General features: G+C 39.4%; 1 protein-coding gene and 1 long non-coding RNA gene across 5 annotated transcripts in view; one reads left to right on the forward strand and one right to left on the reverse strand.

Moving 5' to 3' along the window:
- Window positions 1-27,211, reverse strand: part of LOC100909672 (uncharacterized) — a 550,676-nt gene that overhangs the window by 346,571 nt on the left and 176,894 nt on the right. For all 4 annotated transcript variants that reach the window (XR_015637208.1, XR_015637209.1, XR_015637207.1 and 1 more), the window contains one exon: window positions 1,997-2,141. The gene's annotated coding sequence lies outside the window, so the exon portion shown is untranslated. The remainder of the gene's footprint in view (window positions 1-1,996; window positions 2,142-27,211) is intronic.
- LOC148001494 (uncharacterized) overlaps window positions 25,059-27,211 on the forward strand; it is a 31,226-nt gene continuing 29,073 nt past the window's right edge. The window contains exon 1 of the long non-coding RNA XR_015637206.1: window positions 25,059-25,199. This is a non-coding gene — a long non-coding RNA (uncharacterized LOC148001494). The remainder of the gene's footprint in view (window positions 25,200-27,211) is intronic.

The following is a 27,211-nucleotide window of genomic DNA, read 5'->3' on the forward strand; positions in this document are numbered from 1 at the left end:
TCAGGGAATGCACAAGGATTTCAGCTTCCTGTTTTCATATAAAATTTCATTTAGAGTCATTTAAAAAATGAATAAGAGTAGATGTCCAAGATAAATTACATCCAATTATAGTGTCTAAATTTGAAGGATGTTTCCAAGAACAATCCACTCATCCATCCAACATTCATTCAAAGCTTTATTATGCACTGCCGAATGAGGCGTCAGTCTCAGAAGCCCACATTTACATGGCATATTGGCTGTTGCTGTTTGATGGTATCCTGAACATCCAAGGCTTTAATCATGCCTGACTTGGGGAGAATTCAGCAAGAAGGACATAGAGCTATTTGGTCTTGATCTCGGATTGCCGAAGAAGCTCAAATTCACACCATTGTTACAAAGATACACAGGAATCCTCTCACAGGATTGCTTTAAACAACTGCCCTGTTCCTAAGATGGCGTTCATCACACTCTGTCTTCCTCCAAGAACTCTGAAGAGTTACTTCTCAGTTCCATTGCAGTAAGGCAGGGCCTCACAACTAGATCTAAAGGATCAAAGTAAAGCAGCATGGGCCATTGGATTCCCAGGATTCTCTGCCTTGTCGAGAGCATGTCAGGGGCAGGGACCAGCGGTGTAGTAACAGAAGGCTACACATGAGCACCCATCCCTAAGTCCTCATTGGCTTTCCCTGAAGAATTGTGTAGACCTGCAGTGGACTTTTTATGAACAGGAAGACAGAACCATGTGGTGCTCTTTGTCACTTCAGCATGCCTTAGCCCAAATCTTCTTTAGTGGTCATACAATGACCACAGAGACCTCAGTGCATCCTTGGTTCTACGTCCACAGCATACCTGCTTTGTACTGTGCATGAAGTCATACCATGAAACACTAAACACTAGCAAGCATTGCCTAACATGCCGTTGCCCAGATCTACAAACTCTACGTGTAATGGATTGCAGCCTTTTCACTACACATACAAAGTCTGATGCCAGTAGAAACACAGTGGCTTAATTGTAAGAAACAAATACTTTGAATGTTTGCTGTTGTTGTTGTTCAGAATGTAAGGATCTAACTAATGCATCTGTGTTGTGTTAGAGTATTTGATTTTAAAAACGCAAATTTTTGGAATTGCTGCTTGGAGTTTTGTTAAATAAATTGAAATTAAGATTAGGATAAAATTCCTAACAGTTTCTGTAATGACCCTCAAAATCCTTGTGTAGATTTAGGCAGCCCAGTGTCTTTGGGATTGATGATCATAAAGTCAAAAATCACCGTTTACCATGAAAACCATTGACAATGGTCTAGGCTCTACAATATCAAATAGTCAGGCACGATCTGATTTGTTATGCAAAAATAAACACATCCATGTCATTAGCATTTAAATTTGCTTGACTCTTAATGGTAAAATCTTATGTATGACAAAACATTGTGTTAATTGTGTGTGCACCTGTGTTTTGTTTCAGTTTATTCTTTTTTATTTCATTGTTCAGAAACAGAATTTTGCTGTGTATCCAACGGTATATTATCAATAAATATTTTATTTACAGGCATATTTTATATATTTTCAATAGTTGGAGACACCGAAAATTTTCTCTGGTTAAAAGGGGTCAGAAGTGGAAAAAGTGTAAGTTGCTCCACCTTAGCCTAATAACACTGTGCCCGTTATTTCATGTTCTGAATAATGCATATTTATTTATGGTTTTTACAATATTACATCACTGCAATACTGTTAGGAGTGCTAGGTTTGGGGAAGATGCAAAGAAGAGGCAAGAACCCATTTACTCGTGAACATTTCCAAGGGAGGACATTTTCATCCTACCTGCAACAATACATCCCACCTCCTTTTTCCTTTCCCCTCTTTTCTCTCTCAGAATTTCATACCTACAAACACGGTCTTTCCTCTACTCAGGAGAAGTGATGCTTTTGACTGGATGATTTACAAGAGGAAAAAGATGCTGTAAAAAATATCGCTGACCAAGTCACAAGCTTATTGTCACTCATCAAAGCACCTATGCTTACCTCCAAATAGGGTCGTGGGTGAGTTGAGCTTCAAATCCTTTATTCACTCATCAGAGACCTGTGCTGTCTGTGTACCCCCAGAACCACTGTGGGTCAAGATTGCAGGAAGATTCAGGAAACAAAAATATTCCAAAGCAGCTTCCCACTGTTGGAGACAAGAAGGAAAAAGAAAGGATATTAGAGCAAAGGCATGACATAATTCTGTAAGTCAGTCTAAAGCACTCACACGTGAATCTCAGCAGACACAACCTTGACCCCAGAAATAAACTGGGCAAATTTTGGAATAGGAAAATGAATCCAGAAAGAGGTTGTGCCCACTCAAATCCACTGTCCCTTGCTGATGCATTGATTTTGCAAGGATGGGCATGGATAACTTATGAATCAAGAAGAGTCTATCTTACAGACATTCCGCATCTGGGTGGAAAGATGATACTGTAGTTGTGCCAATTAGAAGTTAACAGAGAAAGCTCTGCGCTTACATCCCTATAAAGTTTGATGGGCTATCCCACACTACCCTCTTACATGCTTCCTTTAGCTCATCAGGACATAGATGTCCTCAACTATTCCTGTGAGCAGAACACAGTTCCGGGGGGGAGGGGGGGGCAGCGATTGTTGACAGGTGAGCGGGAAAGATCCAGGCAGTAAGTAGTCCCTGAAGCTGCCTAGTATCCAGAACCTCACCTCCACAACAGGTTCTGACCCAATCTGTGTTCTGAGGAAGTGTATATGTGACATCAGGACATACATGAGCACAGGATGTCTGAGCTCTGCCTTTAATAGCTATGATCTCAACAAATCAGAGGACAACTCGGAGATGCATGTAGAAGTTTCCTCAGCTAAACGTGGCAACATTGCTCTCTTTATCACAGTGCTCAGAGAATTAAATGAAATAATATGAGAAACATAATAAGCATGTGGTTAGCCACCAAGGTCAGGAACCTTCAAATGGAGCTCCAGTGTTGAATTGAACCTACATGTTCAGCTTAAAATGTTTCAAGACTGTCATTAGTCTGTTGTGTCTTTAAAACTAATTCCATGTTCAACAGAGCAGTCCAGCTGTGCATGCACACCCTGGAAAGACCTAGATATCCATCAGGGCCCTGATTATGCTTAGAAGATGAGCAGGGCGAGGGCTCGGACAGCCTCCCCTTCAGCATTGATGGAAGGATTCAGTGCTTAAGCTGAAATGGAAAATCTTCGTTTCCTTGAAAATACAGGCCTTTAAAGTTCACAGCATGTGTGACTTTAGAATCCAAAAAAAATCATTATTGCTAACAATATAGAAATATAAATGTTTTTATAGGAACATGAAGTCTCTAGTTTATATAGACATAATATAGATTGTGTTTATATTATAATAAATGTACATATTTATAAAATTGTTCAATAAATGGTTAACAGAAAATTTACACAAATGTTACTATGCACAATAAAGTCAAAATATAATAAAGAAGCTATACATTTTCTTTCTTTCTCTGACTGCAACTCTTGTTTCACCTCCCAAGCCCTCTATCACCGAGCTTCACTTCCAGCCCAGGCATGAATACTCTGTTTCTGTGCAATATTCTAAAGGAAACAGAGTATACCATCAGTGAACCCAGAACTTCCTAAGTTTGAAATACTGTCAGAATGAAAGATGGGAAGAGTGAAAAGGGGACTGAAGCTTCCCCACTCCATGTCGCTGGCACATCACTAGAGAACCAATTCTACTGATGCTGTGTCAGAGCCATAAGCTGCAGTACTCTCTCGAACATTCACACACCACAGTCCGGCATGGCTCTCTGGTAATCTTTCACATGGTTGGTATCCAAGAAAGTTTTCAAATACTAAATATAAAATAGACTGTCTCCCTATCTAGTCTTCCTGTTTGCTTCCTGGAATGCATAGCCCTCGTCTCACTGGTGGGCCGGTAATGATAGACAGTACGATTGGAAAATCACTAGCTCAGACACTACATTTCAAATTCCTACTTTTTCACTCATGTCCAGACCTTGCCTCCATCTACAGGCAAATAAATGCTCAGGAGTGGAGTCATGTGTGATTTTTCCAGCTCTACTTATTTGGCTCTAATAAAAAGAATTTTACCACCACCACCGCCCCTGTGTGTGTATGCCTGTGTGTGTGTGTGTGTGTGTGTGTGTCTGTCCATCTGTCTGTTTCAGTGTATCTGTGTGTGCTGTTATCAATCTATCTCTCAGTGTATCTCTATGCATGTGTCTGTGTATGTCTCTAGTGTGTCTGTGTGGTTATCTGTGTGTGTGTGTGTGTGTGTGTGTGTGAGTTGGTTTGTGTGTCTGTGTGTGTGTCCGTGTGTGTGTCCATGTGTGTGTGTGTGTGTCCATGTCCGTGTGTGTGTGTGTGTGTGTGTGTTATTGTGAGTGTGATGCAAACCGTGTGAGTGCATGCAGAGGGCACATGTTAATGCTGAATATCTTTTTCTATCACTCTCTACCTTATTGCCTTGAGGCAGAATCTCTAACTGAACTGGAAACTTGCCATTTCATCTAGGCTGACAAGCCAGAAAGTGACTGGGATCTACCTGTCACAACTGTCCCCTAATTTGGGGGTTAAGGACACAGACACAGACATGCTTGGGTTTTTATGTGAGTACTGGGGAGTTGAACACAGGTCTTCATCCTTATACACAGAATATTCTTAGCCATTAAGCCTTCTGTCCAGCCCCTCTACTAGAAAGAATTATGTTTTTCATCTTGCTGCTTGCTGCCATGGGTGAAATTCCTGTCCTTCAATGCAAAGTGCTTTAAAGACCACAAATCACAATGCTCTTATTTGATTTGGGTTCCATGTTGCTTATATGCATGTGTCTCTCACCTTACACTGTACTGTGTTTTAGTCATAGACATCACCGCCACCATCTTCATCATTCTACTGATATTCCTCAGAACCACGCCCTGTCCTTTGTGCATCTGACAATCATGGTATCTACTGATGAGTCTGGTATATAATATATACACAATATGACTTATTGAAAAAGTAGGCAAATGAATCGATACATTATCCCACTGGCTCATTGAGGTTGGATCTTAATGTTGGTGGTGGTGGTGGTGGTGGTGGTTCTCATCTTCACAGTCAAATTTTAAAAACATCAATTTGCATTTTTCTTAGTTTTGTTAAATGCTAAACGGATGGATACACTAATAAAATCCTTTCCATTTGACATAAATCCCATTTGAAAGAGTTGGCATTCTGTCAACAAATAAAGCAGTCAGCACATGGTAAGTTGTACTAACATCAAACATACCATAGAAATAAAACATTTGCATCCTACCCCAGAAACAAGACAAATGTATTTTTGGTAGCAAGAAACCAATTTTGAAAATAAATATGGCATTCAAGTGTCATAAAAAATTCAAAGACTTACTAGTTTTTGTACATTATATATTTCTAAAGTATGTTATTTCAGAGTTCAAGAAGACAACACACCAAAAAAAGGCCTAAACATTGTCATATGGGTACTGTAAACTTTAGAAAAGATGTTTTCAAAGTGTGACACGTAAATATAAGCAGGAATCCAGACCAGAGGTTATCAAAGCCAAACCGCCTCCAGAATGCACTGGGCGGTGACTTTAGGAGAGTCAAGTCTATGGATGTTTAGGCAGTGGACTGTGAGGGACAGCTCTCCACTGGGGGAAGAAGTGTTCAGGAGGGGGAACCACTGACATTTGCATTGAGAATCCAAAAGGATTCTCACTAGAAACATGGGGATGCCAGGATGTCCTTCAGATCCACATTTGTGGCAGGAGAAGAAAGACTAGTAGGAAGCCTACTCAGAGGAAGTGAACCACGTTCATTCTTACCTGCTTACTCACAACAAAAAGGTGATTTTCTTGTGTTCTTTATATCAAAAGAAAAGAAGGAAGAGGAGACAGAGGCCGAGGCCGGTGATGGAAAGATGAACAAAAGGAAATACAGACAACTCCAAAAACCTTTTAAACTCAGCATCACTGGAGGGATTTTGTTTGTCTGTCATAGTAAGGGAACTCACCAGTGTGGTTCCACCCTTTCTTGGGATACAAAAGGGGGAAACGCCCTCATTAGAAAGAAGAGGGATACACTGAGGCCTTCTCTCCTTTTTCTAAAAGATGGAATTATGTTTATTTTATATGCATCGGTGCTTTGCCTGTGTATATGTCCGTGTGAGGGTGTGGAATCCCTCAGAACTGGATTTATAGACAACTGTGAGTTGCTGTGTGGATTCTGGGATTTAAAGCCAGGTCCTCTGGAAGAGCAGCCAGTGATCCTAACCACTGAGCCATCTCTCCAGACCCCAAGGAACTCTTCTTTAACCTTGTGAAGTATCGGTGATTTTTATTGACATCAAAATTGTTTGTCAAATCTTCCAATACCATCAAGCTAAAAAAGCCAATGTGCCATACATACAAAAGATCTTAGTATACTGTCAAGCTAGATTTCTTAAAATGAAACTAAATTTAAGAGGTCAAATGAATTAAAATCTTCAGCTACATAAAAAAAAAATAGAAAAAGTAAAAGATTTGGAAAATGTGGCCTACAAGTGGGAGCTTAAATGAAAACCCACTTAGAAGCTGTGGTGGTTTGAATATGAATGGTTCCCATAGATTCATGTGTTTGAATGGTTGGCTCCCTTGGCTAAGGAGAGACAATATTAGAAGTTAAGTGTAAAGGAAGTATGTTACTGTGGCACTCGCTTTGAGGTCTCAGAAGCTCAAACCAGGCCTAGTGTGGCTCAGGTTTTTCCTGCTGCCTGTGAATCAAGATGTAGACTCTCAGCTACCTCTCCAACACCGTGTCTGCCTGTGTTGCCATGATGTTTCCTGCCATGACCATAATGGATTAAACCTCGAAGTGTAAGCCTGTTCCAGTGAAATGTTTTCCTTTATAAGAGTTGCTGTAGTCACGGCATCTCTTCACAGCAATAAAATCCTAACGAAGAAAGAAGACTTTGTTAGCTATAAGTCCATACACTGAAAAACCTCATGACAGGGATGTACAAAATAATTCAGTCTTCGGGATTAGAATAGCAGTACAATTTCAATATTCCAGATAATGAATGGTCCCACTTATCTATTAAAGGTATGATCTATAATAGTTTGTTTCATTCCAATCGTTGTATTTAAGATAACACATTATACATCAAATTTCATCCAGGAAAAAGCCTTAAATAATGTGGAAACTCAAAGCCAAGCATGTTAATTGGCTTTGGTGTGTTATGTACATAAGGGAAACTAAGAAAGGGAATTATCAGACTGTATTCAGTGTTTCAAAGATTCTCCAGTCAGATGTGGAAAGAAGCACCTTACGCAGATGTAGATGTAAACTTCAAGCAGAAGAACCATTCCCTATTAATTTCTATTTATGTGAACTATACCTACTAATATTTACAATACTTTAGGTTAAAACTAAGACATTTAAACTCTTATTTCTTTAAAATAACACATCTGTAGCATGTATATATAAATAACATTCTAATGAGTCGTTTTCAAGTTAAACCATTTAATAAAAAAGGAATGTGGCTTTTAGTTTTTGAAATCTCTTCAATGTCATATTTCATAAAGACATTTGTATTCTCATATCTACATTAACATTCAGTCTGTTAAGATGTCACATGTCATGTAGCCTCTGGAAGACTTCAGTGTATTTTTGTTCAAGCTGTGAATGAAAAAAGACAAATGATGTGCGTGGTGTTAGAAAAACAGTTTTGACCATGAAGGTCCCTGAAAGAGTTTCTGAGTTACTCAAGGTCTTCGAATGACATTTGTGAAGGGCTGATCTGGTACAAGAAAAATTATTAACAATTAGAATTATACAAAATTGGGGTGGATCATGTCATGAGACAAGTTAGGGTTCCTGAAGCTATTGAATAAAAGCCCAAATTACCTATCTTGTCAAGAATTTCACATATTGGGAACAGCATATCTAATCCCATCTCCTCTTTAAGCGCCTGCCATAACTCTGCAGCAATGGTAAACTGTCCTGTGGATTCCTATTTTTAAAGTAACTTGCCATTTAAAAATACTGATGTTTTCCACTTAAACACAGTCTGTTGGTTGCTAGGGAGCACAGGGGTGTGTGGTTCAATTTTTCAGACACCCTTGCATTCTCTCTGCAGCATTTCTGAGAGATGATCAAACCTCACAGGTCGGGAACAACCTTGGAGACAAACATCTTGCAGGAGAATCATCTGTCACCGCTCTACGCTTTACAGCCTCCTTGCTTGCACGCATGCTTAGTCTATACCACTTAGAGAGTTTGCCAACTCTAACCATTTTGGGAAACCCTCTCCTTCTGTATGACAGGCTTTCAAATATATAGAGAGGGTGATTTTGTCTAAATTCCTCTTTAATGAATAGGTTATGCTTCTGTGAGATGTGCATGGCTTCACTGGGAGGTTAAGCCGTAATATGTCAAAAGCTCCTCCCAGCAAAGCATCTCAAATGCAAAAGTGGAGTAGTAGCAAAAACTTACAGCCTTTCTCTCCACAAGAATTTTTTTTAAAACTATTCCTTTAAAATACTGTGCTACATTTTAAAGCAACTCTATCAATCACCCAAGTTGCTTTGTACATGAACAATTAATTTACTAGTCTGAAGTTGACTTGTGGAGGTATTTTTTTAATCTATATCAAAATGGAGTTTTCAGGCTGATTTATAGCAGATTAATCAAGATAGAATACAAAGCGATTTTGTGTTTGGTGAAGCTACATTATATGAAATCTGATTCAGTTTACTGAATTGATTAGCAATGAGAAAAATACATATCATAACCTGGAGTCAAAATCTGTTTCGAGCTGACCCATCAGTTACAAATGAACTTCTCCACCCACCTCCCACCCCAATGATAATAGAATGGGCTGATCACCGGGGTCTATGTGCTCAGAACACGTGCACCGTAGCAGAGCGTGCTAACCAGGGCTCCCTTTCCTAGCTGCATAATTCGCACACAATTGAAACTCTGCTCTGCTTCTCTCCTCCAAAAAATAAAAAATAAAATAAAATAAAATAAAATAAAATAAAATAAATGCAAGAGGGATGGGTGAATAATTAGGCTCTGTGGTTGACCATGTTTGGAAAGGCATCTCAGGTACTTCCTGCTCTCTGACATGGCAACCTCCACCCCTTTGTTTTCTGTGACAGACTCTCTTTGTTGAGTCTTAGGTATAGAAACGAAATGTGCGATAGCACTTGGCCTACTAGAAAATGTCTTCCATTTTCCCAACTGAGGATGTACTTATACTTATCTGAGACTCCAGAACCAAGAAGAATTGGAAGGACACTTATTTTCGTTTATTGTTTGTTTGTTTATCAGCTTGAAGGGCAAAGTGAGAGAAATACAGACAGCTGCTTTGCCTAAACTTAGTACCCAAGGACTAAGTGAATTCTGCTCTTCCAGGCATCGCTGGAAATAGTATCTATGGTTGTGCCCATAAACCACTAACATCTTTACTCTCTTCCATCGGGTAAAACCTTAATCCCCATTGTCAACTTTTCCACTTACTATAAAAGCTCCCACATTCTCCATCTTCTTTTTCCCCTATTCAACAGGTAAGATTTCCATGAGGCTAAATGCAGAGATCTTAAGAGGGCCATATAATATGTTTGGATAAATGAACATTCCATTTATTCCCGATGATATTTTAAAGACCCTAATCAAGATATAGATCACTCTTGTCACTCTGAAAGGTTGTCCTTGGTCCTACTCAATCACCATCCAACCATGTTTGAGTTTGTTCTCTAACTGCTGGTAATGGCATCGTGAACTTACACTGCTCACTTAACATAATTTCTGAGCTTTGTCAGGTTACTTGCACTGTCACAGTCCTTTTCTTCATAGTTCTGAGTATCGTGCCGCTATGTGAATATCTCCAAATTGGGACCTCAATGTTCAATTGAGTTGAATTTAGTCTGGGTCATTTGTAACCGAAACTGTTACAAATAAGGCTTTTAGTGGGGGTGCCATTTTTTATGTTTTGGGTAAATACTAAGTGTGTGGTATAGCTAGGAAGAGAGTGGGTGTATGTTTATCTTCATAAACAACTCCCAACAGAGAACACAACAGCTTCAGTTCTCCACATCAGAACCAGTTTTTTGTTGTAGAGAATAATCATATATCTACCTTGGATAGCTATGGTTGCTGTTGTGCTGGTTGTTATTTCTTTTACTTATTGTTACTGTTGCTTTGTTTTGCTAAATTAAACTTCTTGCATTTTAATTGTATATATATATATATATTTGATACCCATGAATTGGCCAAAGTGGGTTTTATTGTTCCCTCTTAAAATATATTAGATGTCTAGATGTTCTTTGTTCCTCTCATGCTACCACCCCCACCTCCACAACACACAAATGCATATGCTTTCTTAAAGATCATCTTTTTTTACACCTTATATGCTTGAACATTTTATTAGAATTTGTGATCTAAAGAAATTTCAAATAAAACATTCCCCGATAGAAGTAAAATAAGATTCATGCTACAGATAAAATTATAAAGATGGGTCAGCAGTAGAATCTCTCCAAAGCCTGAGCTTTGCAGAAGAGGAAACTGAGACACAGAGTTTAAGAACCCTCTGATTAAAGGAAAGCCATTATGAGTCACAGAGGCAACATTAGTACCTTCTCCTCCTGGAGCCTAACAGTATCAGAATACTACATTGACTTGTAGGTCATTCTGAAGCTGAAATTTCATCTCAAGGAGTAAAAGAAGAAATAACCAAAAATAGAGCTCGCACTTACTATGCCAAGGTCCTGGCATAGTAATCACCAGGACACACCTCACCCGGCCAAAAACCGAATAAGCCACATTGCCTTTATATTACTTTCTCCTCCAAAAGCTCTTGATTTATTATGACTTTACATTCAGGTTACTAACAACATCTGCTACTTATGGAGTAATGTTTTCTAGAAAATAGTATTGTCTGAGATATTAATTATTTCCTAGATCAATGTTGTAAGTAGGGCAGGATAGTTTTTCTGTATCTTTATAAAGAGCAACTCATATAACAGGATTGATTTGTGACCAGTCAGGGAGAAAGTTAAGTCTTGCCCATTCAGATGCTCATCACCAGAGCTTTGGGCAAAAGTCTCCAAATATTCAACACCTTTATTTACGTTGTTGTGTTTGGCTTCTGAATTTGTCGACGTGAGCCAGTTTTGGACCATACACCCCACCTCCCGGAGATTTTCCGTGGAATACCACTGGGAAGGAGACATAGCATATATTTCTGGAATCGCTCTGCTACTGATGCTCAGGGCAGCATAGCTGCTTTAAGTCCATTCCCTGGATCTGTAAGGGTGACCTCTCTGTGGCTCCCAGGTGCCGTTATCATAGTAGTGCTATCCAAGCAAGCAAAACAAAATGGATTTTGTATAGATTTATGTCAAAATCGATAAATTTTAAAAGTTGAGAAATCAGTTTTAAAAATTCCTTCAAACACAAATAACCCTCAATTTGCTACAGATCAAAGAGTTTAGCACACTGCAGAAGTATTGAATCGACAGAAAAATGGGAGCAATAAGGAACGTTAAGATCTTTTAAAAGTAAATTCTGACGCACCTTTAGAGTGGGAAGACAAGATTTATTTTTATGTTTCAAAAAACTAGATGGTTTGAAAATTCAATATGCTACATTGTATCATTTTTCTATTATTGTCTTTTCTACACACATTTCCTCTAACATCAAACATTTTTTAAAAGCACCATTTGGGACAGTTTTTAAAAAAAAAAAACAATTACATTTACCTTAGAAAAACATGAATGTCTTTTATCTCAGAAAGTGAAGCCACTTTGTAAAACTTCTGTCAACAGAAGCAAAATGTCTATCATTTCTCTTAGTTAATATATGAGTTTTCGGGGGCTTACCCATGATGGGGCAGATCCTGTACAACGTGTAACACAAAAAGTTGATTCTATAGGGCATGCAAATATTTATATCCCCATTGGCAACGTACCTGGTTCAGCTATGTAGAAATGATGGGTTTCCAGGATACCTAAGCTATCCTCAACAATAAAAGGACTTCAGGGGGAATCACTATCCCTGAACTCAAGCAGTATTACAGAGCAATAGTGATAAAACCTGCATGGTATTGGTACAGAGACAGACAGATAGACCAATGGAATAGAATTGAAGACCCAGAAATGAACCCACACACCTATGGTCACTTGATTTTTGACAAAGGAGCCAAAACCATCCAATGGAAAAAAGATAGCATTTTCAGCAAATGGTGCTGGTTCAACTGGAGGTCAACATGTAGAAGAATGCAGATCGATCCATGCTTATCACCCTGTACAAAGCTTAAGTCCAAGTGGATCAAGGACCTCCACATCAAACCAGACACACTCAAACTAATAGAAGAAAAACTAGGGAAGCATCTGGAACACATGGGCACTGGAAAAAATTTCCTAAACAAAACACCAATGGCTTACGCTCTAAGATCAAGAATCGACAAATGGGATCTCATAAAACTGCAAAGCTTCTGTAAGGCAAAGGACACTGTGGCTAGGACAAAACGGCAACCAACAGATTGGGAAAAGATCTTTACCAATCCTACAACAGATAGAGGCCTTATATCCAAAATATACAAAGAACTCAAGAAGTTAGACCACAGGGAAACAAATAACCCTATTAAAAAATGGGGTTCAGAGCTAAACAAAGAATTCACAGCTGAGGAATGCCGAATGGCTGAGAAACACCTAAAGAAATGTTCAACATCTTTAGTCATAAGGGAAATGCAAATCAAAACAACCCTGAGATTTCACCTCACACCAGTGAGAATGGCTAAGATCAAAAACTCAGGGGACAACAGATGCTGGCGAGGATGTGGAGAAAGAGGAACATTCCTCCATTGTTGGTGGGATTGCAGACTGGTAAAACCATTCTGGAAATCAGTCTGGAGGGTCCTCAGAAAATTGGACATTGAACTGCCTGAGGATCCAGCTATACCTCTCTTGGGCATATACGCAAAAGATGCCCCAACATATAAAAAAGACACGTGCTCCACTATGTTCATTGCAGCCTTATTTATAATAGCCAGAAGCTGGAAAGAACCCAGATGCCCTTCAACAGAGGAATGGATACAGAAAATGTGGTACATCTACACAATGGAATATTACTCAGCTATCAAAAACAACGACTTTATGAAATTCGTAGGCAAATGGTTGGAACTGGAAAATATCATCCTGAATGAGCTAACCCAATCACAGAAAGACATACATGGTATGCACTCATTGATAAGTGGCTATTAGCCCAAATGCTTGAATTACCCTAGATGCCTAGAACAAATGAAACTCAAGACGGATGATCAAAATGTGAATGCTTCACTCCTTCTTTAAAAGGGGAACAAGAATACCCTTGGCAGGGAAGAGAGAGGCAAAGATTAAAACAGAGACTGAAGGAACACCCATTCAGAGCCTGCCCCACATGTGGCCCATACATATACAGCCACCCATATAGACAAGATGGATGAAGCAAAGAAGTGCAGACCGACAGGAGCCAGATGTAGATCGCTCCTGAGAGACACAGCCAGAATACAGCAAATACAGAGGCGAATGCCAGCAGCAAACCACTGAACTGAGAATAGGACCCCCGTTGAAGGAATCAGAGAAAGAACTGGAAGAGCTTGAAGGGGCTCGAGACCCCATATGTACAACAATGTCAAGCAACCAGAGCTTCCAGGGACTAAGCCACTACCTAAAGACTATATACATGGACTGACCCTGGACTCTGACCTCATAGGTAGCAATGAATATCCTAGTAAGAGCACCAGTGGAAGGGGAAGCCCTGGGTCCTGCTAAGACTGAACCCCCAGTGAACTAGACTGGGGGGGGAGGGCGGCAATGGGGGGAGGGTTGGGAGGGGAACACCCATAAGGAAGGGGAGGGGGGAGGGGGATGTTTGCCCGGATACCGGGAAAGGGAATAACACTGGAAATGTATATAAGAAATACTCAAGTTAATAAAAAATAAAATGTAAAAAAAAAAGAAAGAAAGAAACCCCCCCCCAAAAAAAGAAATGATGGGTTTCTTTGGAAATACTATTAGTGCCCTGCATGTACTTAAAGGCACAGTTAGAATTTCCCTAATATTTCCAACAGAAAACCTAGCAAAAATCTGGAAAATTAGTAAATATGAACGTAATTGTTAGACCTAAGTGTGTGTGTGCTCATGCGTACACACACACACACACACACACACACACACACACACACACACACACACAAGATCCTGGTTCAATTTCAGTTTCCAAACGAACAAATAAAAGACTCTTTGGAAAAGTAACATAAATAGAAAACTTTAAAAGACTAGTATATTAGACTGGAGGTTTTAATAAATAAAGATTGAAACCTTGGCATGTATTTTTAACATTTCACATAATTGTATCACCTTTTTGAAAACAGAAAATCTTATCACTTTGTGCACATCTGATTTTCTTCCCCCTCCTCTCCCTATTTGTTTGACTGTTTTTAGATACAGTCTCACTTTGTAGTCTTGGCTGGCTTGCAACTTGCTATATAGACCAGGTTAGCCTAAAACTCACGGAGACTTTCCTGTCTCTGTTTCCCAAGTACTGGGATTGAAGGTGTGAACACCAACACGTGGTTCCTTTATTTATTTCTCTAGTGTGGAGCCAATAAGTAAAATTCATGCATCAGTTTAATCAATAATGTTAAGATCTTGATGCTTATTGACAATTCTTGGGAATTTAAGAATATAACACATATATACGGATGGATTCATGGTCTCTTAACAATGTTTGAGACAAAAGTCATCCTTTCTAAACACCCCAATCTCAGCTTCCAGGAAGGTTAGGCAGGAGAACTCTAAGTTGTATGCCTGTGTGCTCTTCTGCCACAGTGAAAACACACACACACCCGCACACACACACATACACACACACATGCACGCACGCATGCACGCACGCACGCATGCGTGGAGAGAGAGAGATCAAAGGAAAAACTTGGAAGTGTCATGATACATTGAATTGTGCCTAAAAGCGTCCATGTAAGTAACTGACAGGAAGACGGACAGCAGTCATCCTTCCAGGGTAAAGGGTAGAAGCCTCCTGGCTGCTCTCACCTTCATGAGTACCACGGCTTTACCCGTCAGGAACCCAAACCTGTGCCTCTTTTATCATTTGCTACCTAAGTATGCGTTCCTGAACACCATGGGTTGTCCTGCGGGGCATTCTGATGTGGGCAGTGTGGAGTCGGCCGCATGCAAATTAGCATTTACTCCTGTCGCACTGAGGCAGCCCACTCACAGTCATCCTGAAGGGGGCACACACGAGAGAGAGGAGCGGACTCTAAAGACTGTGGAAGAACCATCAGCTCAGTACTGGGAGCAAAACTGTGTGTACGGCTAGCGATGAAAAGCACAGGTTTGTCATCCCACCGTGTGTCTGGGAGGAGAACTGAGGGACGCAACACCCTAAAGGGATGAAAATAAACACCCTTGAGAAGCATCTACAGGTGTTGAGCACATTTTTATGAAGGCTGGCTTAATGAACACATTTTAGTGTTTTATTACATATAAAGGACATTTTGAGTAACAGGGCATGGCTCTGTGTAGGTCTGAGTATAATCTTGGATCCCTTTAGCCATGCTTTCAGTGTACACTACTGAAAGCCAGAGAGATGGTGCAGCCAAGTGGCACACACAGCATTCACCTGAAGCACAATGGAAATGATCCACTCACGGTCTGATGAGCAGAGCTGACCGAATTATCACCCCTTTCTAGACTCACCCCAATCTTCTAATCTGAATAATTATTTCCTCAGCTTCTTTTTTCTTTTTTCTTTTCTTTTCTTTTCTTTTTTCTTTTCTTTTTTTTTTTTTGTATGTGCAAAGCAATCAATTCAGGGTGTTAATTGGCATTCAGGAACCAGTCATTGACTATCACTTGATTTTTCAGGTTGGACTAATATGTCGAAATCAATCCCTGTAAACTAGAAAATCTGTTTATGTTCAATTGCTCATTTGTAAGGAGAGATAATGGGTTCGCCATTTCCAAAAGTGCTTTTAATGCTCTCACTATTCGAAAAAAAAAAAATTAACCATATAATACAATCCTGGCCTTATTTTCTTAATAGTGTTCTGCCAAAGTAAAGATGTTTAGAGATATTCAATTCATAAAGTAATAGATTTTTAACTTGTTGAAAATGTATACACACACACACACACACACACACACACACACACATCTCCATATTTCACATACACACAATGCTAGGATGCTATATAAACAATCTCTTTTTGTTCTACTTTCCCACAAAAGTACTATATGGAGAGAGTAATCAGCTGTAATTATTGCTTTTGAAAACTCAGGCTTTAAAACCCACGAAATACTTTAAAAATAAATGCAGGAAGCTTCGTAAAATACATTTTCTCAATTCAACAAAGAAAAAAAAAATCAAACCAGTTAGGACACTCAAGTGTTATTTGCAGCAATCATGATAAGTCAATTTTGGCTTAAACCATGATTGTCATAAACACTCACAAAACATATTATTTACCAGATGGCAATCTTACTCAAGCAAACACATAAAACTTATGTTTCATTATTATCAAATAAGGATGAACTTGCCACTGGGATAACCTCCAGCAGTTAAACAAACACACTGACACAGAACGAGTGTTATGGCTTCTACCACTGGATAAGTGCACCCAGTAAACTTAATATTTAACATCATCACTACTTATATTGAAGAATTGAAGCCTATATCCTAACGTACATGAAAATCACTCCTTTATATCTGGGGGGTAGACTTGTGTTTTTAGTTTCTTTAAAAAAAACCCTACACTTTAGCATATGAAAAAATAAGAGTAGAAAATTAATGTCTAAGCTAAAATAATTGTTTGAGATTTATATATTTTAAGCTTGTGGGTCCCTGAGTATGTATGTGCACCATGTTCATGAAATACCAGCAGCGGCCAGAAGAGGGCATCAATTCCCCTGGAACTGGAGATATACGTGGTTGGAAACAATCTTGTAAGTGCTGGGAACAGAATCCAGGTCCTCTTCAAGAGCAGTATCTGCTCCTGATTATTGAACTATTTCTCCAGCTGGCTAAAATATCTTTGAAATATTGACTGCCAGTTGAGGTAGAAAGACCACTCAGTGGTTAGAGCACTGGCTGAAGTTCCAGCTGACTCAGGTTCAGTTCCAACCACTTAAGACAGCAGCTCAATACCATCTGTGGCTTGAGTCCTAGGGGACCAAAACCTGCCTTCCTCTGGTCTCTAAGAACATTGTATTGTATGCATGTGGTACACATACATACTTGCACATATACGTTCAGGCAAAACACACAGATTTTTCTTTAAAAAAGACATTTTTTTAAAAAAATTAACTATCAGTTGCTATTGTGAAATATGCAAAACAATCTAAAGCTTGTTGTTGTAAAATTATATTAAATGGGCTGTCTTTCTCCCCCCACTAGATCCCCTCACAGTGCACCAAGGTGTCTGGTAGACATCTTGCCGGAAACACACATCCCAATTCCGTGGCGGCCCAGTGTCTCTAACCACCGCACACTGTCACACTTAAATCGCTACATGAAAGAACACACAACACAATAACCTTTGATCCAATTGATAAGATATAATTGACCATCTAAACATGCAAAGCCTTGTACACATCCACCCCTAAGAACATTCATAACAACCTGTAAAGATGCAGCATGGAATCTTAACATCTGCCTCCATGTTGTCCCGTGGCTGGCTACTCTGCTGTCCCCTCTTCTCTCCTCCTCTCCCTCAAACTTTTCTCCCATCCATCCTTCCTTCTCGTCCAATGACAGGTCTCATTCTATCCTGTACCGGTCGTCACCTGTATTTTACAAATTAAACGGGGACAAGGGTCTGGTGAAGTCACCTGAGTCCTGAGTATGTGACTAAGCAGCCATCCTTGGGGCAGCAGAATTAGCATCAAAATCCAGATAACTCCAGGGCGAACCACAACAAAAAGCTTATTATTGTCTCTATATAACAAATAAATATCAAAATTCTATCATCTATGAATGTACAATATGAGAAGTGTAAGTTAGCTCAATGCTATAGACTAAATAATAGGATAGGATGCTAATGGTCTAGTTACTTGTTTGATGATGTTATTATTGTCCATTTATCATGAGACAGAGTTTTTAAACATCCAGGGTGACCTCAAACTCTGGATCCTCCTGCTTTAGCCTCCCTAGTACTCAGTTTGCCTAGTTCTTGTGTGCTACCATGCCTGGCTTACTAAAGGTCTCTTTGTGACACATCCTGCACTCTGATTTTAGTGTGTGTATGTGTGTGTGTGTGTGTGTGTGTGTGTGTGTGTGTGCGTGCGCGCGTGAGTGTTTTATTTGAAAGTTTGTGCGTATTTGTATATGTTCTATTTGAAAACTGCCATGTTGTAAGTATAAGTTTTTTTTTAAAGAAAAGATAATAGAAACTAACATATAGTTTCAAAGTTACCTTTTGAGTTGCAAGAACTAATATAAATGAATCTTCTTTTGCCTACTTATTTAGTTCCATGGCCAAGGCCAAAAAATAATCTCAAAATGCTCTGATTAAGGAGCCCATTGTCCAATAACATCAATAGCCCTTAGCTTCCCATAGGTACAAATAAGCTATCTATCTGCTTAGTCTCAGGGACCAGAAATCCAGGTCATGGTCGTTCACGGGGATTCTCCCAGAGAATAAAATGACAAATCCTGTCTGTGTACCATGCCAGATGATGCAGGGACCTAGCTCAAGAACCATGGAATGAAACACCAACATTTGATTCGGCTGAGCAAGACAGGAGGCCTGTACAGGGGGCTGATGGTCTCACTCACCACAGTATCTTCATTGGAAACTTTTCACTTTGGGTTTACCCTTGAGTGAATCTGTGGTCCTGACAGGCATTGGTAAACGATCATCTTTCTCAATACAAACATGTGTAAGAACAACAGAAAGAAAACACGTTTTGGTCTAAGGCAACGTAAATGGATATATTAAATCAGAAAGATAGTTGGGAAAAGACACTGCTCTTCTGCAAGTTGGCCCCAAAGCAAACAATTAAGGGCAAGATTTCCACTAAATAGGCCCCAAACCATAAGCAATCTTGCTCTGATGGGCTACAGGAAGGCACCATGCACAGAACATTGTACCACTGACGGGTGGATTGCCTTCAGATTGCAACTTCATTGAGGGGTGAGTCTCTCTATTACAGTCTGAATTGCACCTAAAACACTGAGTATTTTAAAAAAATATTGGTCTGTGACAGACAAAATGGACTTCTTACACGGGCACCTCAGTATCAAAAAGTGTAGTGGACTCAAGCGAGGTCGTTTCATCACTACCAAGAGGCCAGAGGGAGACAACCTTTGAGAGCTGTTCTTCATGAGGGCTCTCCTAACCTCTCATTCTTGAAATATCAGCAAACAATTTCTCTGACTTCAAACCTGTAATGCCCACTAAGTTTCATTTTTTCTTCATAAGTTCTAGTATCCTCATTTTTGACATCTAGAAAAAAATAAATTATTTGTCCACATGATGTCCAAATATTACTTTCTACATGACCATCTTATGTAGCTAATTAATGTATTTTTGTCTCTTGTGTTTCCACTCAAATTAAATGCTGGTATCAATGGTAGTAAAGTAGATAACAGTTGTTAAAATTTAGCAAGCAATAAAAATTTTTTCATTATTCACTTGTAAACACTAAGTTTGTGCGAATATAAAAAAAATTACACAAAATAGTGTGGATTATCTGACAAAGGAAAGCAGACCCTCCCATGGCTTCACCTAACGCTGCCCTCCAGACACTTTACAGCTCTTATTTTGGAAATGAGGAGGATGGCAAGTAAGGAAGTCATGTTCAGCCTTCAGTGAGCAGCCCATCGCAGAACCATTCTCCTCCCACTATGAGAGAGAGAGAGAGAAGCTGCTGATATGAAAACCCTGAAGGATATTCTTTCTAAATGAGCCATCTTCATGCAAATGTGTTCGTATCACCATCCCAAAAGTTGAAACTTAATTCCTCAATAGTGAGGAGTGATAACTCCTTACCAAAGTGAATAAGAAACCACATATGAATCCGGAGAAACAAAAACGGAGCCTCCTTCTAGACAGAAGTAGTTCGGTGAACTGGTGTTTCTCTTGCCAGTGTGACTTGACATTCCACAATACAATGGCAGAGTCTCTCTCCAGCAGGTCATCGAGAATGTCACCTTTGGACAATCGTACCACCAGTTCTCACATACATCTCTCCATGTCCCTTTTTCATAATGTAGTATTTCTTTGGATAATGGAAGCCAGAGAGCCATGACCCACAGGAGCAGGACAGTAAGACAGTGGGTGTCTGAGATGGCCTCATGGTGACCATTTCTCTGGAGCCTAAGAACTTGCAGCAGCTGAAACAGGCAGCATTAAGAACTGTACACCGGCCATCTTCTGTGTCCCAAGCCCCTCCATGACAGGCACTGATAGTGCATATAATGTCTTAGCAAATCTCAACAGCAGCATCTCTGAAAACAGAATAATACCAGGCTTAGCTCATGCATTTTTCAGAAAATAAAGAGGCAAGATAGCTTCTAGGGGCATATGAACCATTGCAGTCTCTGTTAACTTTTATCATTGAAAACATAACTGCAAATTATTAGTGTTAAAATACTAGGCATGGCCATTGTTTTCTTGGCATGTTTAGTACTAGAAAGATAAGAAAATAATTCCTATTGATTGTGCAACTGGCAAAGGAATATAAAGCTGAGAAAGAGTCACTTGTAATTAAATAGCTCTGTTTCTTCTAATTTTTAGAGCAAATGCAATATTATAACTCTTTACTTTTATTAACTGCCAGAATCAATCTGAGAACCCATTTTCCCAATACCCAGAATGAAAAGGACAGAAGTTTGTTTTCATTAGACACAGAGATGTGGTTTCATATACATGCATGCATTGCAGAGGCATTATTTAAGCCATAGTGCATATAATGAACAAACTGTAATCATATCTTTGTCCCAACTCAATTACAAAGGGAACTCATAACTTAGAGCCTTGCAATAAATATCTATTTCCAATTTGGAGCTGATCATTAAATATGGTTCACTCTGAGAATCTGTTAAATGCAAGAATGTTAAAATTCACTTACATTACATTACTTAGAACATATTGATTCTCATGACTATTAATCCACATAAAAACAAGTGGTTCATCTGCAAAGCAAGAAGCCATTCAGTAAAATTCCACTCAACTCCCAGGAGTCTCTGGTTCTGTTCAAGTCAGAGTTCCAATATTGTCAACCCTGTAAATCTTTCTACTCCCTACTAGCATTTGAAATGAAATTTTCTTCTTCTTCTTCTTCTTCTTCTTCTTCTTCTTCTTCTTCTTCTTCTTCTTCTTCTTCTTCTTCTTCTTCTTCTTCTTCTTCTTCTCCTCCTCCTCCTCCTCCTCCTCCTCCTCCTCCTCCTCCTCCTCTTCCTCCTCCTCCTCCTCTTCCTCCTCCTCCTCCTCCTCCTCCTCTTCCTCCTCCTCTTCCTCCTCCTCCCTCTTCCTCCTCCTCCTCCTCTTCCTCTTCCTCCTCCTCCTCTTCCTCCTCCTCCTCTTCCTCCTCCTCTTCCTCTTCCTCCTCTTCCTCCTCCTCCTCTCCCTCCTCCTCTTCCTCCTCCTCTTCCTCCTCCTCCTCCCCTTCCTCCTCCTACTTCCCCTTCCTCTTCCTCCTCCTCCTCTTCTTCCTCTTCTTCTCCACCCATATCTTCCTCTTTTTATCTTTCTCTTTTAATACTACCCTCCTCTTTTCCCCTTCTGTTCCTTCAATTATGGCCTCTTGTAGGACAATAGCACCTAATTCTTTCCATTAGTATCCTAGCTATGAGGCCTTACTCTCAGGAAAGAAATGAAATAAATTATTTTTAGACATATATTCTTAGGGACAAGACTGCAAAAGTTAAAGTCCTCATGAATAATTTCATTTTACTAAACTGTTTAGGCCAATCAGGAATTTCTAGTATAAAATCCAGGCAAGTATATACATATTTGAAAAGCTATGGAATCTTTCTTGCTCAATTTTGGTTTTGTTTATAGGCACAGTCTCATATTACAGTGCAGTTTGGCTTTGAGCTCACTATGTAGCCCAGGCTTGCCTTGAATTCACAGCAATCTTCCTACCTTTAAATTACAGGGATTGTAGGCAGAAGTCACCACAGTCAACTGGACTCTGAAACATGTAATACATTAGTCTCCAAGCACTTCAAGTAAAAACTACTCAAAATGTAGCTTTGTTATTTTGAACAAAAGAGTTATTGTTTGAACATCTACTTATTTGTGAACTGAGATGACAGAGCTATTGAGACTTTTTAACAGTCAACCACAATCTAAATTTTAAAATGGAAAATTACCACAATTTAACCTAACGGATTCAAGGTCTAAGTAGTTATTTTAGAGATTAGCCAGGTTGCGTCAACATGTCAAACAGGAGTTGTGAAAAATTAGGGAATATAGGAGCCTATAGCAACCAGAAGAATAATGCCTCTTTAAAAGAAGTTCACATTAAAACATAGCCTTAAAAAACAACCATACCAATCAAACTCAGTATTTCCAGGGGACCAGGGGCTTCTGAATGCCAAGCTAGGATGCAAAGGTTCCTTCAGCTCTAACACCCTGTGATTCTGTGACTTGCTGCAGTGTGAAGGGGGCTAATTAAAAATATCAACACTGCTCTTACCCAAACTAGAGAAGCTATTGGTAAACTAGACGTAGAAATGACGTAACTTCAACAAGCTCAGCAGGATGTAGCCATAGCCAGACAGAAGCTCATATGGGAGCTAGTGTGATTAGGAAATCAGAAGCAAGAGAGATGACAGGTCAACAGGAGTGGGAAAAGAAAGTCAATAAACTGCCAAATTTCCAGTGTGACAAAGAGTGAGGTTGTGGGACTTTCGGTGCCTCCTCAATTCTAGAAAACAAGGGGGGAAAGATTGACTGCCAAACACACTATATACAACATAGTACAGGTTACATATTACACACCACATAGGATCATTTCTAAGGACAACAGTGAGTTCATCTGAAAGTCTAAAGCCCCAATAGGATTCAGGCTTTTTTTTTCCTTCAGTATTTAAAAGGCATCTTTACAGAATGCATGTGCATCGTGAGCTCTTACACAACAGGGTCACTCCTACACTCTGCACCATTAGCTGGATAAGAGGCAGAAAATCTGAGTTGCACAGGATTACTAACCCCACTGTAGGGATATGGTTAGGTTAAATGCACACTCACAGTGCGTTATGGGCTTGAAGAAATCAATTTTACCCACTTGAGTCAATTGTGGCAATCTTAATATTGACCACATTTACTCAACTGTCTGCTGTATATAGCTCACAGCTTCTCAGGGCTCATTTATAATTGCTATGCATATAACAGCCTTCCTTCAGGAAAACAAAAGTGGTTATATATGCATATAACACCCTTTTCTCAGGAAAAATTCTTTCACTACTTTTCTTCTCTTTAATAGAGCAATGCCAACAGGTCAGAACATTTGCATATATCATATAGATCTTTATCTGAACCTTTAGTGAATATAAAAACAGTAACTATCATAACAGTAACAGTATCATAACAGGGCCTAAAATGTGTGCATTTTTTAGACACAGACAGGTAAATAAGACTGAAAAGCTTACCCCTTTTATTTACTATTTTCTAAGTTTCTCCACAGGGTTGCATCTGGATCTCATTCCATTCCAAAACTTCTATATTATTTTTAAAGACATCTATACCAGAGTTAGCATTACTAATAAAGTGTAGTATACTGTGGGCATATTTTTACCAGTAAGAGACAAGATGTTATTGGGGTACATGGGAAATTTTAAGAGTCAAAGCTCTCTTTTACTTATTAAGGCAAATGTATTTGTTTCTGTGTTCTTACTGTTAAACATGGCTGTTTACAAAATATGAATGTATAGAAAGTATTTATATGTAAATATATGTATCTATATATACAGTTTTGAGCATTATGCCTTCTGAAGAAGAACATGTATCTCTAATGATATCACAGTACTTAGTCACCTTCAAAAGCAATATGATGTATTAAGCCATCTAAACACGTGATTATTAGTATAAAATATCTCTGCCATAAGTAACCTAAAATCATTTTTAAAAGCTTAGTGCTTTCTTCCTGCTTTGAATTATCTATTATGTTTTATGAGATAGAGAGAGACAGATGGAGAGAGAGAGAGAGAGAGAGAGAGAGAGAGAGAGAGAGAGAGATTGCTATTTACACCACACTCAAAACAAAATATCTGAAATGAGAAGGGAAATGATGTTGATATTTTCATAGATTTGATAAAGGCGTATTCAGTATGGAGAATACGCCTCTAACCTCCGTGCACACCATGACGCTTAGAGAGCAGTGTGGCTGCCATACATACATACATACTGTGCTGGCCTGTGACAAACTAGGGATCTGTCTGAAGGGATAGTGGCTCCTTCCCTCTTGTGCGTTTCCCAGGTATAACTATTAAGAGATATGTGCTAAAAATTTCAAACTACTCTAAAAAACTGAGAATTTGAATCAATCTCCCAATATCAAACATTTTCAGCTAGTTCAAAAATTATGGAAAAGTAGAGATCATACATTCATGCATTCCTACTTAGAGCTTGTTTTGCCCCTGGGCCACAAATTAACAAGCTACCCAGCCCAAGCTAAACCACAAGTTAATTATCCACCTAGCCCAGGCTAACCTACAGGTTAATCATTCACCTCACTGCTGACTTTCTGACTTATATTCCTGATGGCCACATTCCTGGTAACTAGTCTTCTTTCCATATTTCAGACTTTCTGGCTATACAAATTGATTGTTTCTCTAATTATAGTCCCACCATTTGAATCAAAATCTACTTGTAACCATTGTTTCTGGTTGTGTGACTATGTGCATGCATGGATGTTTTGTGGGCATGTCGGGTGTGTGTGTGTGTGTGTGTGTGTGTGTGTGTGTGTGTGTGTGTGTGAGACAGTTTCAGAAAACTGCATGTGTGCAAGCAAGTTTAAGGTTAACTCCAAGACCACTTACTTTTCTACCATGTGATTTGTTTTGTTTTGTTGAGCCGAATCATTTGGCTGGAAAACATCTGATACATTGTTGGGAGACGTCTTACAACAAGGAAACAGGAAAGGAAGAGAAAGACCTGCAGAGGCTGATGCAATACTCCAAGCTGTCAACCATGGCCATGATGAGCTCATTCTTATGCCAGGTCAGTACATCATTGCCTGTGGACAATGGCCCTGTCCATTTCCTCATAGCTATAATTCTGAAATACTACATCCTACTCCCGTATCCTCAATCAATTCCTCTCATATGTATATCCAATTCAAAATTCCACTTGTGCGCTCAATCCTCCATGGACTCCAGCAGTCTACCCCACATCCTTCGGCTCAGTTCAGTCTCTTCAAAACCACTGTCTTCTGCTGCTTTTCCACAGAAACTTTTGTTCTCCTCACCGGTCTTCGGAATGCTTTCTCAGTGAGTCTCCATCTTGGTATTTCTCCTCTTACTGCTGTGTTTTTCAGTCACCCAGCCCCCGACATGCTACTCTACACAAATGGCTCCCGCTGGTAATTACTGGAGAAGCTGCAGAAGATGGTTATGTAATCCTGTTCATTAGTCACCTTTATTGTGCTGCTGAAGAATCCAAGTCAGAAATGAATAGCATTGTGCTTTCTTTTTTGTTTGTTTTTTTTCTTATTTCCTTCAGACATGTGAAAATGTAATTTTGTGGTAGTTTTGTTAGGCGTGAGAATTTTGCCTTCTTTTCCCTTCCTGCAGTGGTTTCCAAGTGTCATCACAGCCTACGAAGCAAGTAAAGGCCCTTAAGATACAACAGTTATATCACTACTTTTAATCAGGAAACCTTCCTCCAGTGTTAAAAAGATAGCAGTTTTATTTAAAGCAAGTATTTATACTCCTAATTACTTAGGTGTGTGCACACCCATACCAGCACAAGACATTACACCCTTCAACTATCTTCAATACATCACTAAATTAAATTCAGGATGACATGTGGGTTTAAGTCAGAAACATGCTTCAGTAATTGGGAATATAATAGCTGGCAAATTTTTCACTTTTATTTAAAAAAAACAATAGACTCTTCCTTAGAAGCAAAGAATATCTACAAAACTAGGTATCTATTCTCACCAGAATTACTCCCCCTGTCTGACTGAAGTTTTGTAGTAAAGACAGTATCACAGCATGCCCAGGAAAAAATAATTTAATTAAAAGAAAAGTATATTCAGGCTGCCCACTTTAGAAGGAAAAAAAATGTAAAGTATTCATCCTAGAGTTTATAATGGAATATCTGCTTGCAAAAATTCCTTCTGAATTTTTGACTTCGGTAACAGAATTCCCTGCTTGCTGGCTGGCTGGCTGGCTGGCTTTTGATCAGTTTCACAGGGCACCTTCTATGGTGAAATAACTGTGATTGGAGCTAGGTTGGAAGCGGAGATAAAGTCGCCTCTATCGTAAATTTCACAGTAGCATGTGGAAAAAGTAAATAAGTTAATATTTTTCTCCATCAACACATTAATGCGTATTTGGAGAAGGAGGGTATCTGGGTGGAATAAAATACAACACCAGAAAGCCCTGGAAGTCAGGCAACGCTCTTTTGAGCAAGTAAAGTGGTGGTTTAATGATAAAACCCAATACTTCTTTGCTGACCTACAGAATATGAATTTTAAAAATTGAATTCTTGGCTAGATGGCCATGAGAATGAATGAAAGTCTGCAACTGACAGGAGTGAGGAAATAGGGGACATTTCCAGAAAAAGATAAAGGAGGTTCTCAAGAATGGGGATGTCCTTAACTGTGACTCACAGAATTGGGTATATGGAAACTCCTGTACCTAGGCAGCAATCCCAAAGGAGCTATAGGGACACTGACCTATCCACAAAGCTTTTGGCCCAAAATTTATCATGTCTACAAGAAATGCAGGCACAGGGGTTGGAGCCAAGACTGAGAGAGTGGCCAAGTAATAACTGGCCCAAATTGAGACCTGTGCAATGGGCAAGCACCAATCCCTGACACTATTAATGATACTGTTCTATTTGCAGACAGAAATCTAGCATGACTGTCCTATGAGAGGCTTCACACAGCTACCGACACAGACAGATGAAGGCACCCACAGCCAAACAGTGGCTAGAACCTGGGAACACTTATGGAAAAACAAAAGGAAGGATTGTGGGTCCTGACAGGGATAGGGACTCCACAGAAA

Source organism: Rattus norvegicus, chromosome 14 (assembly GCF_021556685.1).
Source record: "Rattus norvegicus strain SHRSP/BbbUtx chromosome 14, alternate assembly SHRSP_T2T, whole genome shotgun sequence".
NCBI lineage: Eukaryota > Metazoa > Chordata > Mammalia > Rodentia > Muridae > Rattus > Rattus norvegicus.